This window comes from Pogoniulus pusillus, chromosome 17 (genome assembly GCF_015220805.1).
Source record: "Pogoniulus pusillus isolate bPogPus1 chromosome 17, bPogPus1.pri, whole genome shotgun sequence".
NCBI classification, from domain to species: Eukaryota; Metazoa; Chordata; class Aves; order Piciformes; family Lybiidae; genus Pogoniulus; species Pogoniulus pusillus.
In genome coordinates, this window is record NC_087280.1 from 2,437 (window position 1) to 14,108 (window position 11,672).

At 48.9% G+C, this 11,672-nt stretch overlaps 2 pseudogenes; one reads left to right on the forward strand and one right to left on the reverse strand.

Moving 5' to 3' along the window:
* Positions 1–1,809: 1,809 nt before the first annotated feature.
* LOC135183192 (14 kDa phosphohistidine phosphatase-like) lies at positions 1,810–3,092 on the reverse strand (annotated as a pseudogene).
* A 5,619-nt stretch (positions 3,093–8,711) lies between these two features.
* LOC135183193 (kinesin-like protein KIF20A) lies at positions 8,712–11,379 on the forward strand (annotated as a pseudogene).
* The last annotated feature ends 293 nt before the right edge of the window (positions 11,380–11,672 follow it).

The window sequence follows — 11,672 nt, forward strand, 5'->3', positions numbered from 1 at the left end:
GAAAAAAAACACACAGAATGGGGAAGATCCTCAAAGTATTCTTTGATAACAATATACCTTACATCAGGCCCACTTTCCAGTATATACCAAAACACACCCCACACATCAAGGTGGGGGTAACTCAATTATCAGCTCATTCCAACTCATCATCCCTTCCTCTCCCCTCACTTTCTGAGAGTCATCACATTAAGAAATCCTGTTTAAACTATGACTTTCCTGTAAGTATTGTTGAGAGGAACTTGAAAGTTAGTTATTAAACACCTCAGGAAACTAAATTAAAAAGCTTCTTGTTTTAACCGGCACAATCTTAACCGTTGAGTTCCCTTTTGAAAGACTATTTTCTAGTGCTGGGGAAATGAGGCTCTCCCAGTTTCAAATCCCTTACAGTTATTTTACTTAAGCTTTGGGAAAAAAGCCCATGAGGAAAACTGAAGGGGGGGAGTGCCCAATTTCCCAGTTATCAACTAGTGTGCTCCTCTTGGTTACTCATACACAGCATTCAATAAGGTTCTGAAATTAAGCCCTTCTTAAGAAAACAAGAACTAAATTTGCCATCAGTGTATAGCATTCTAAGTGGTGATCATCACACAAAGCTTAAAGAGAAGCATCCAACAGCAGATGCAGTGCTGAAGAGGAAACTTCAAGCTGCATGAGGGAAAGCAGGTATCAACCAAAGACCTGCAGCACCAGGCTCAAGAGATCCTGCTCCTAGGTGATTACTGATGGAGTCTAATGAGGAATAGATTGAAGGACTGGAGGATGAGCGAAGGAAATCCCTCTGCCCAGGCAATAAAAACAGACACAAAAAAGGGGTGATGTTAAGATGAATTATTAGTGTAATAAGGCAGCTAGGTGTTGGACTGAAGCCTCCTAAATTTTACACTATGTACTTTAGGAGTCACAGGTACACTGAAGTGAAAATTCCACTGTATAGCACCAGATGCAGGCATGTAAGTGCAACAGAAGTCATGGAAAAGAGAACAGGCTTTATATGCAAACACATCTTAAACACTGCAAGTCAGCAATGTAAGCATAAAAATAAATGGGTACCACACTGGAAACCACAACAGCATTCAGCAGTGCTGTTGGGAAACAAACCAGAGACAAGGGCAGCAAATAGTTTTCTACAGCAAATGCAGAGCAACATTCCATCACAACGGGGATGAAGCAGGTGCTCTATTTAATTCAGGCACTGCCTAGGTGTACTGGGTCTGGCTGGAAGGTCATTAACTCAGGTAAGTTATAGCTGTAAAAAAGGGGAAAAAACATATTATCTTCACAGGGAATAAAGTAGTAGTACAGGGGAATGAGAATGAAACAAGAGTCTGACATTGAAATCAGTCTGCTCTAGGGAAGAGTCTAGAGAACATAGGATTGTTACTTGTGTGGAATGTGACTGAGAGTTTTCCAATCTATGGAGTAAACTGCAGATTTAGATCATTGATGAAGATCTGTAGTCAACCTTTCCCTCCCTCCCAAGATTTCTAAATGTGGATAAGAAAGCAGAGAAGCCAAAAGAGCAATAAAGGAAACCAAAAGCAGTACAGTCAAATAATGAGGGAATAGGTTGGAGCTTGTGGTGTATAAACCGATGGCAAAAACCTGGTGGAATCCTGCAGCACACCTGCGAGACAGGACTGGATGAAAACACATAGAAGTAAGGTATGAGTGTGTTTTAATTAGAGTGGCATACCAAAAGCAGAGAAAAAATGCTTAGAAATTGCAAATTCTGCACAAAAACACGTTCTGAAAATGATCTGGGAATTAGCAACAGTATATGAGTTACAGAAGAGTCCCAGTTACTCCAGATTTATAGTAGCATAGACACATGCAGCTTTATTTATCAAAGCAGAGCTCACACAGTTACCAGGTTTGAACCGTCTGTGTTCAGAAGTAGTGATGTGTTCAGAAGTAGTTGATGTATTTCTTGTCATCTGCCCAAGTGATTTTATAACCTGTGTACACTTTCTTCGGTACCTCCAGAGTCACAGAGAGATCTGCTTTTCCACAGCCCTGCAGGAAAGCACAAGTGCTCATTAGACATGTACAGAAAGTCAGGCTCACAAGTAAGCCAGACAAGTTTTCCAGTGGTTCAAGGTGCACTGGGGTTTCAAATGCCCAAGAACCACCATACTACAGGGGGAAAAAAACAGAACAAAGACAAAAGAATTTGAAGGAATATTGGAGATGCACATACTGTAGAGGGCCCAATTACCCTAATTTTCTTGTCTTTGCTATCATGATCAACTTTCCTTCCTCCGAGGCTCTTGCACTCATACCCCAGCTTTTCCATTTCAAGATTTAGTTTCTCAAATATGTGACCTGCAGAAGAAAAGTGATTAGAGCCATTAGAATACACACTGGGCACCAAGCGCTCTTCAAGCTGTTGTCCATTCATTTTCCTCCTCCTTTCACCCGCAAGGTAGGGAGGTTTGTCTTGACAGACATAGCAAAGCTGTAATTAAGCTTTTCTGTTTCTTCACCAAGAATCACAGAACGGTTTGGGTTGGAAGGGACCTTAAAAATCATCTAGTTCCAAATCGCCCCCACCATGGGCACCTACACCTTCCACTAGATGAGGCTGTTAAAAGCCTTACCCACCCTGGCCTTGAACAGCTCCAAGGACAGGGCATTCACAGCTTCTCTAGCTAAGCGTGCCCCCAATTTCGCTCGGTTAGACAGATCTCACTCTCCCAGATGAGCTCTATCGAGTTTGGAAAGAACACCTGACAGACACGGACCACTCCGCACATTCGCGTGGGGCACCTATAAAGGGGGCACAAAACTGCTAAGCACCAGTCCCCGCAGGCTGGGGGGCCCCCTCCGCCTCAGCTTCCCGGGAATCGGCCGCCCCGTCCCGCCCTACGGAGAAGCCAGCGAAGGGGGGGCCGCCGACAGCTGCTTCCCCAGCCCCTGCTCCCCACAGCCCGTCGCGCACTGTGGAGCTCGGGCCGCCTGGCGCCGCGGACTATGCGCCGCTCCTCCAGGCGCACCAGGAGCTACCTGAAGCTTCCCTCGGGGTCCACAACGACGTCCCGCACCGCAGCCACGGCGCCGCCACCGCCGTCCTCCGCGGTGAGCGGGAAGACGGCCGCACGGGTCCCGGGCGCGGGTCTGTCGCTGCCGCTCGGCGGCTCCCCGTGAGGGGAGCGGGGCGCGGGCTGCCGGAGGCGGTGCTCTCTGCTCAGGGGCTCTGTGTGAAGGCGCAAGGGAAAAGCGAAGCGTTACTGCTTCCGTTTGCCCGTGGAGGTCTCGGGGGTGCACGGCTCCACGGGCCCTTTCCCAGAGCGGGGCCCTACCGGTGCCCGCCGTCACACATCGACTGCAAAGGGCCTCATGCTAGGGTTGGGGGCCAGGGGCAGCTTCACGCCCTCACAATCTATGTTACTCGTTCCATATATGAAAACAGGGGCAGATTTCTGCACTAAATTTAAAGAAACACTACATAAGAGAAATTCATCTCCCATTCGCTGTACTTCACAAGTCCCATGCAAGGAGCTAGGCAAGCTTCACAGGATCCATCACAAGGACAAAGGGCCACAAGAAGCAAGACAACGCCAGCAGGAGCAAACACGCCGTGTCTGGAGAAGGAAGACACAGCAGCCTCTGGCAGCTCCGGGGAGAAAAAACAACTACTCCCTTGTAAGCACTGCAGTAGGAGCATGGTCTTGTATCAAGTGCTTACTCCAAAAGTGGGGAGTATTGCAGATGAAAGAGTGAAGTTTTCCCAGTTCCAGAGTACCTCTACAGCTGCGTTTCAAACACAGCTGCTTCTTTGAAGTGCTCCACTGTGGGGCACTTTCAAATGAGCAATTCCATTCATCCATACCAGCAGAAAGCAGTTTGCTGACACGAATTTTGCCACCTATATGATACAAACCCAGTGCCTGACTACACAGGCAGATGTGTGCTATATACATTAAGATGCTTGAAAATCATGAATAAATTAGGGAAACAGCAGTTATCATCTGAACAAAGCATGTTAGAGGTGCTTTATTGACATCTTGCTTTGTGATACACTACTGCATACAGTTGCTTACTAAAAATCTTCTCAGCCTGGTCCCAAACCTTAACAAAACACTTGATATTTTAGGTTCTGTTGTTGATCATCTTCCTGGGGCACAGAACAGCACTGTCAATACACAGCAACAAAGCAGAGGCCAAATAAAGGAAAGAAATTGAACAGGTGAGAAAGGCTTTAAATAGCAAGCAAGCCTACCACCCAAAGTGCTCTGATCTGCCAAGGGCAGGCAGGGGAAGGGTGATAAAATCTGTGTCTGGGTGAGTTGCCCTTTAAGATCACAGCACCCCTTTCATCCAAAAGTTTCCTGTACCATTACTTAGCTACAAATAACAGCAGAAAGCAAAACTATCACAAAAAAATAATAGAAGTTTTAGGGCTTTTTGTTTTTTTTAGTGTCATTCCATCCTGGAACAGCAGCCTGCTGAAAATGGTCAGTCCCATAGTTAACTTGAAGGTACTTCAGACACCAGGTAACTATTCAGTGACTACTGTCTGCTCTTTGTTATTTTTACAAAAAAAAAAAAAGGTATCAAAAAGAAAACAGGAAAAACTTCCCAAGGTTCCCCAACAGTGTTACACAAGTGAACTGCAGGAAAATGGTGAATGGGAAAATAGGTGTTTCAGGCCTGGTCCTAAACTATCTACAGTCACCTGAGGTCTGGGACAGAATCATAGAATCAACCAGGTTGGAAGAGACCTCCAAGATCATCCAGTCCAACTTGGCACCCAGCCCTATCCAATCAACTAGACCATGGCTCTAAGTGCCTGTCTCGGTTCTAATTTAACTTTCCAGAGACTCAAATAAATTTGATCGAACCAATAACAATTTTTATAGAGTGCCCTTCCCTCTTCCCCCTCCTTTCCCAAAAGAAAGGGATTAGAAGTAGAGAGAGAGGAAAGGTAAGCACAGCCAAATAAATGAATCTCACTCCATTTGGAAGTTAAAAAGAGAAGTTTAACAATAACTGAAAAAGGTATCTGAGGTAAGGAAGTTACAAAGGTACAGGGAAGGGAAAGCAAATACAAAAGGTATAAATACAACCCCATTGTGATGGTGATGGCCACGTGGTGAAACAAAAGAGAAACCAGGAACAGGATGGTGATGGTGGCAAGCAGGGAGGCAGGGAGCACAGAGAGAGTGGACCAGGAAGTCCCCCTGCTTTTATGGCTCTTTAGGCAGGAAGGGGGAGTGAGCTAACCATCACCTGGTAGTGTTCAGACCCACCCCTGGGGAGGGGTCAAGACCACCTAGGGTCAGGTTCAGGGTTACTCCCCCTGGAGAGTTAACCTTATACAGTGCCTCATCCAGTCTTGTCTTGAACACATCCAGGGACAGCAACTCCACCACTTCCCTGGGCAGCCCATTCCAATGCCAATCACTCTGTGAAGAACTTCCTCCTAACATCCAGCCTAGACCTCCCCTGGCACAACTTCAGGCTGTGTCCTCTTGTTCTGTTGCTGCTTGCCTGGCAGAAGAGACCAACCCCACCTGGCTACAACCTCCCTTCAGGTAGCTGCAGACAGCAATGAGGTCAGCCCTGAGCCTCCTCTTCTGCAGGCTGCACACCCCCAGCTCCCTCAGCCTCTCCTCACAGGGCTGTGCTCCAGGCCCCTCACCATCTTTGTGGCCCTTCTCTGGACACGTTCCAGCACCTCAACATCCTCTCTTGGAATTGAGGATCCAGAACTGGACACAGCACTCAAGATGGTGCCTATGTCATGGAAGGTAGTTTGGGAGATTGTGGGAAAATACACGGGGCTCACTCCTATAGTTCAAGTGATTTATTGCTTGGACGCGGAGATCCCCCTCCCGAACTAAATTCCCCACGTGAATTCTTTTGATCTGAGGTGTGGTCTGACCAGTGCAGAGTACAGGGGCAGAATGACCTCCCTGCTCCTGCTGACCACACCATTCCTGATGCAGGCCAGGATGCCACTGGCTCTCTTGGCCACCTGGGCACACTGCTGGCTCATGTTCAGGTGGGTATCAATCAGTACCCCCAGATCCCTCTCTGTCTGGCTGCTCTCCAGCCACTCCGACCCCAGCCTGTATCTCTGCGTGGGGTTGTTGTGGCCAAAGTGCAGCACCCGCACTTGGAGCTATTGAACACCAATCCCTTTGGACTCTGCCCATCTGTCAGTTTGCAGTGGCTACCTCCTTAAACACATCAGGAGAAAGCCTTCCCCTCCTTCCAGAGGCGAAACACCCTCTTTTTCTCCCCCACTTCCTTCAGGAGCTCTTTGCTCATCCAAGGCTGGTCGCCTCCCCCTGCAGCTCATCTTTCGGCACGTGGAACTGCCAGTTCCTGTGCCTTCAAGCAGCTCCTGTTTAAAGTATGTCAACCATCTGGGACCCTTTGTTCTCAAGGACTGCTGCCCAGGGGACATTGGAAATAAGTTCCTTGAGCAAAATTGAAGTTTGCCCTCCTAAAGTCCCAGGTGTAGGTTTTTGTTGAAGTGCCTCCCTACCTCCCCTGTATATTGAAAACTCCACTAACTCGTGATCACTACACGCCAGGCAGCCTCCCACTATCACATCTCCTACCAGCCCTTCTCTGTTGGAGAGCAGCAGGTCAAGCTGAGCTTGACCCCTAGTAGGCTCGCTTAACAGTTGGGTCTTGAAGCTGTCCTCAATGCACTCCAGAAATCTCCTGGGACTGCCTCCTCTCTGCTGAATTAAGTTCCCAGCAGATATCTGGCAGGTTAAAGTCACCCACAAGGACAAGATCTTAAGATCTTGAGACAGCCTCCAACTGTTTGTAAAATATCTCACTGTTCCCTCATCCTGGTTGGGTGGCTGTAACAGACTCCAAACCAGGATGTCAGATTTATTAGTCCTCCCTCTGATTTTAATCCACAAGGTCTCTACCCCTTCATCCCTCACTTCAAGCTCAATGGCATGGAGTGACTCCTTAATATACAGGGCCACCCCTCCTCTCTTCTCCCTTGCCTATCTCTCCTGAAAAGGTTATATCCCTCCAGTATAACAGCCCAGTCATGCCTGTCGTCCCACCAAGTTTCTGAAATGGCAACTACATCATAGTCCCCCTGGTGGATCCAGGACCTTCCAATTCCTTCCTGTTTGTACCCAAGCTGCGTGCATTGGTGTAGATACACTTCAGCTGGGCTTCTTGATTCAATTGGCCCTTAGTGTCCTTCCATCTCTCTCCTTCTCAGATGAGAGTAATATCCTCCTCACCCACCCCTTTCAGACCTAGTTGTAAAGGCCGCCCCTAATGAGCCCTGCCACTCCATCTGCCAGGGACTCTCCCTGCCCTTCCATAGTAACTGCACCCCCATCACAAGCCAGCAGGTCCGGCGCAGTAAAAAGGTTCCCCCATGGTCAAAAGAACCCAATACGCCGACCGCTCGCACCATACCTCATCAGCCATTTGTTGATATTCGTAGGTTCGGCATATTCCTCTCTGTAAACTACCTTGCCACAGATGGGTACCTGAACGATACACCACCTGCGCTCCCGCCCATATCTATCATTTGTCCCCAGGGGCTTTGAAATCCTGTTTGTAATTGCCAACTGGTCCCCGTCCTTTTTCAATTTCGTCCGCTGCAGCCCTGTATAACCAACAAGGGGTAATAATCAGAGGACTGATTCGGTTAGGGATTCTCCTGGTGATGTCCCTAACCCCGGGCACCAGGAAGGGAGCAGACCTCCCTGTGAGACGGATCGGGACGACAAATGGGTCCCTCTGTCCCCCTCAAGATGGAGTCCCCGACAACTACAACTCTTCTCTTTTTCTTGTTTTTTGTGGAGCTAGTCACCACAGTTGGTGGTGACTGCTCCACCCTAGGCAATGTCTCAGTCGGATGCTCCTCATTGCTCTCACCCTCTGTACCCTCTGCATGCAGGGCCTCATACTTGTTGCGCAAGGGCAGAGGAGAAGGAGAGGGCCGGGGAGGATTTCCCTTACTACCCCTGACAGGGATCTGCACCCATCCCTCACTGTTTCCAGGGGCAGATTCCTTAGCAGGGGGGATCTGCAGAGCCTGCACCCACAGATCCAGCTCCCTTTCATTCTCCCTTATTGACCTGAGCCTGGACACTTCGTCCTTCAGCTCGGCCACTTCATCTTTCAATTCCGCCACCAAGGTGAGAAGGAAGTTCACCTGCTCACACCTGGTGCACCTGGTGCAATTGTTCTCCCCTTCCCCTTCAGCAGCAAGTGAGAGGCTGTAGCACTCCCTGCATCCAGTGGCCTGGACTCCTGTGCTTTCCCAGGTCACGTCAGTCTGTGTGCACACGCTCCTCCTGCCCTTTGTAGCACGAGTGACAGGCATAGTGCACAGCGATACTGACAGTCGGAAAGAGAAGGGAAAAAAAAAAAAAAAAAAAAAAATATATATATTATATATATATATATAATATATATATATATAATATATTTAAAAATATATATATCCCAGCCGCAGCTAGGCTGGCTTTTCACTCTCTCGGCTCGGCAGCCAAATTGGCGGCCGGCGTGGCACGCGGCGGGATTTTTAATCTCCTCACTGCTGACATTCACCAGCCCCGTCACAGTCTCACTCTGTATCGTGAGACCACAGCCCAGCCATCCCCTCTGCTTACCTTATCGTGTCCAGAACCACGGAGAGCAGCAGAACGGAGCACAAAACCGAACCCAGCAGCAACCCCCGCGGAGCTTTTCACTCTCTCGCTCGGCCGGCCACAATGGCGGGCTGCCGCCGTGGCCGGGGTGATGTGAGCGGCGGAGCAGGCTGCGCCGTGGCCCGGGGAGCTAGTGTGAGACACCATGGAGCAAACAGTTACTTCCCAGGGCTGTTCTCGATGATGAATGTTGTAGCCTCTCCTGTTGCTTGAATCCACAGCAACAGGGATTGGGGATGATGTGCGCAAGGACCTCCTGTCATAGTTCTCTGTCATCTCTTCAGATACGGATCCTCCCAACAGGCAGCAGCTGAACACATTAAGGGAAATTAAAAAGTGTACCTGAGAGTTCCGACCTCTTAAATCTACAGAGTGGAAAAAGGGGGAGACCTAGGGCTGTGTCCTGCATCGAGAATTCCAGAGACCCTTCTTCTGAAAGCCCCTAAGGCCCTCTTTTACCATGCGGAACACAGAACGTGGAGTGGGACAAGCAGGCACACAGATTCTCTTTCCACTCGGATCTTTGGACCAGAAGTGGGACAGAAATTGTTCTTTGATGAGACCATGAAGCAAGTGGTAAAGGATGTATTGAATGGGCAGAACTGGCTGGTGTACACCTATGGCATCACCAATTCAGGGAAGACTCACACTATTCAGGGCAGCAACAAAGATGGGGGGATTTTGCCTCGCTCCTTAGCGGTCATCTTCAACAGTGTGGGGGATAGGCTATATCCAGCCATGGATCTGAAGCCCTCCCTCTCCAGTGAGGGTGATCTGGCTGGACAGCAGGCAGGTGCAGCAGGAGGAGACCAAGAAACAGACTATGCTGCGGGCTGGTCTATGGGAGGGAAGAGCTGTTAACGCCAATGAAGAGGAGCCACAGTGCTGAATCTCAGCTCCGGGCCACTACCAGTTGGCAGCCTTGACAGTGGAGTTGCTGGCCTCTCTTCATCTAGCCAACTTACCAGCATTCTAATGTCAGCCAGACAGAAGAACTGGGCCCTTGCTGGGATGATTTGGATTGTATTTCGCTTGCCAACACAGGAGATGTACAGTTCTCATTTGGGTCTCCTTCTTTGAGATTTATAATGAGTTAATCTATGACTTGTTAGAACCAACTCTAACTGGCAGAACCACAAGAGGCAGACACTGCGGCTCTGTGAGGACCAGACTGGCAACCCCTATGTGAAAGATCTGAACTGGATCAATGTCCAGGATGGCTGATGAGGCCCTGGAAGCTCCTGAAGCTGGGTCGGAAAAACCAGTCTTTTGCTAGCACCCACATGAATCAGACCTCCCAGTCGCAGTCACAGTGTCTTCTCCATTCGGATTCTGCACTTGCAAGAGGTGGCAGTGAAATGGTTCCAAAAATCAGCGAGTTATCCCTGTGTGACCTTGCGGGGTTCAGAGCGCTGCAAAGACCAGAAAAGAGGGGACCGATGAAAGAAAGCAAACAACATTAACACCTCTCTCCACACGCTGGGCCGCTGCATTGCTGCCCTCCGCCAGAACCAGCAGTCCAAATTGAAGCAGACTGTGGTTCCCTTCCGGGACAGCAAGCTAACCCGTGTGTTCCAGGGGGTTCTTCACTGGGCGCGGGCGCTCCTGCATGATTGTCAACATTAACCAGTGTGCAATCTACATACGATTGAAACTCTGCATGTAGCCAAGTTCTCAGCCATTGCTAGCCAGCTTGTTCAGGTGCCTCCCCCAAAAGCTGGGACTTCTATCCATACAGTCTATCATCAAAGAGCACACTAGGCGAACCAGCCAGGGTCCAGAGGCAGTCCAGCAAATGAAGAAGTGGAATCAGAAGAAGACAGTGAGGATGAAGCAGATGTTTCCATGTATGCGAAGGAGGACTTGTTGCGCATTGTGGAAGCTGCACAGAAACTGCTGGTGCAAGAGCGGCAGGAGAAACTGCAGCTGGAAAATTTGTCTCCGTGACGAGATCTGCAATGAGATGCTGGAGCACATGCGGGAGAAGGAGCAATGGTTGCAGCCAGCATGTGGATACTCAGAGGGAGCTGCTGGGAGAAACTGTATGAGGATAAGCTGAATAACCTGAAGGAGTCACTGACTGACTATTACCAGGAGGAGATCCAGGAGCGTGATGAGAAGATTGAGGAGCTCCAAGCTGCTTAGCAGGAGGCAAAACAAAAGCTGGAGAGCCTGGATTCTAAGCATAAAGGAGTCGGAGCAAGGCTTACGTCGATCAAAGAGGGTGACTTCATCTGTTCTGCAACAGGAACTGGCAGATACTAAAGCCAAGCTGGAGCAATGTCAAATGGAGTTAAACACCAGAACAGCAGAGCTGCGCAAATGCCAGAAATTACTGGAGCCACCTCCCTCTGCCAAGCCCATTACTCTGGATGTAGACAGGAAGCTGGAGGATGGACAGAAGAACGTCAGATTGTTGTGATCAGAGCTACAGAAACTTGGGGAGTGGTCTTCAGTCCTGCAGAGAGGGCTTGCTGCCACAGTACTGGGGCAGGGAAGCTTCGAGAAGCCCTCTGTACCTGTGATGACCTTTTGGCAAGACAGGACCAAACACTGTCAGAACTGCAGAACAACATGATGCTAGTAAAACTAGACCTGCGGAAGAAAGCAGCTTGTATTGCTGAACAGTACCACACTGTGCAGAAAGCTCCAGGCTCCTCCAGCATCCACCTTAAAGAAACGTTTCTGTGCCAACAGGGAAAACCTACAACCTAACCAACCCTCCTGGTAAAAGGCCCTTCTGTCACGTTCAGCGCCTTTGTCCCGCTGCTGGATAGAGGGTGGCAACTTCATTCAGTTGCTCTATGACTTGAGATCTCTGCCCCACTATACTGGAAGAAGGTGGCAATCCAATATAATGGCACCTGTTTTTTTCTTTGTGTGCTTGTTTATTGTAGCTGCTTGAGAGCTTATGGGAAATATTTTTGGATATGTATGGTTAAACTTTTAATCAATACCAAAGTGGACAAAATGACCTTTTGTAATTTAAACACTACACCCAGGAAAGTCTTTAAATATAAAATA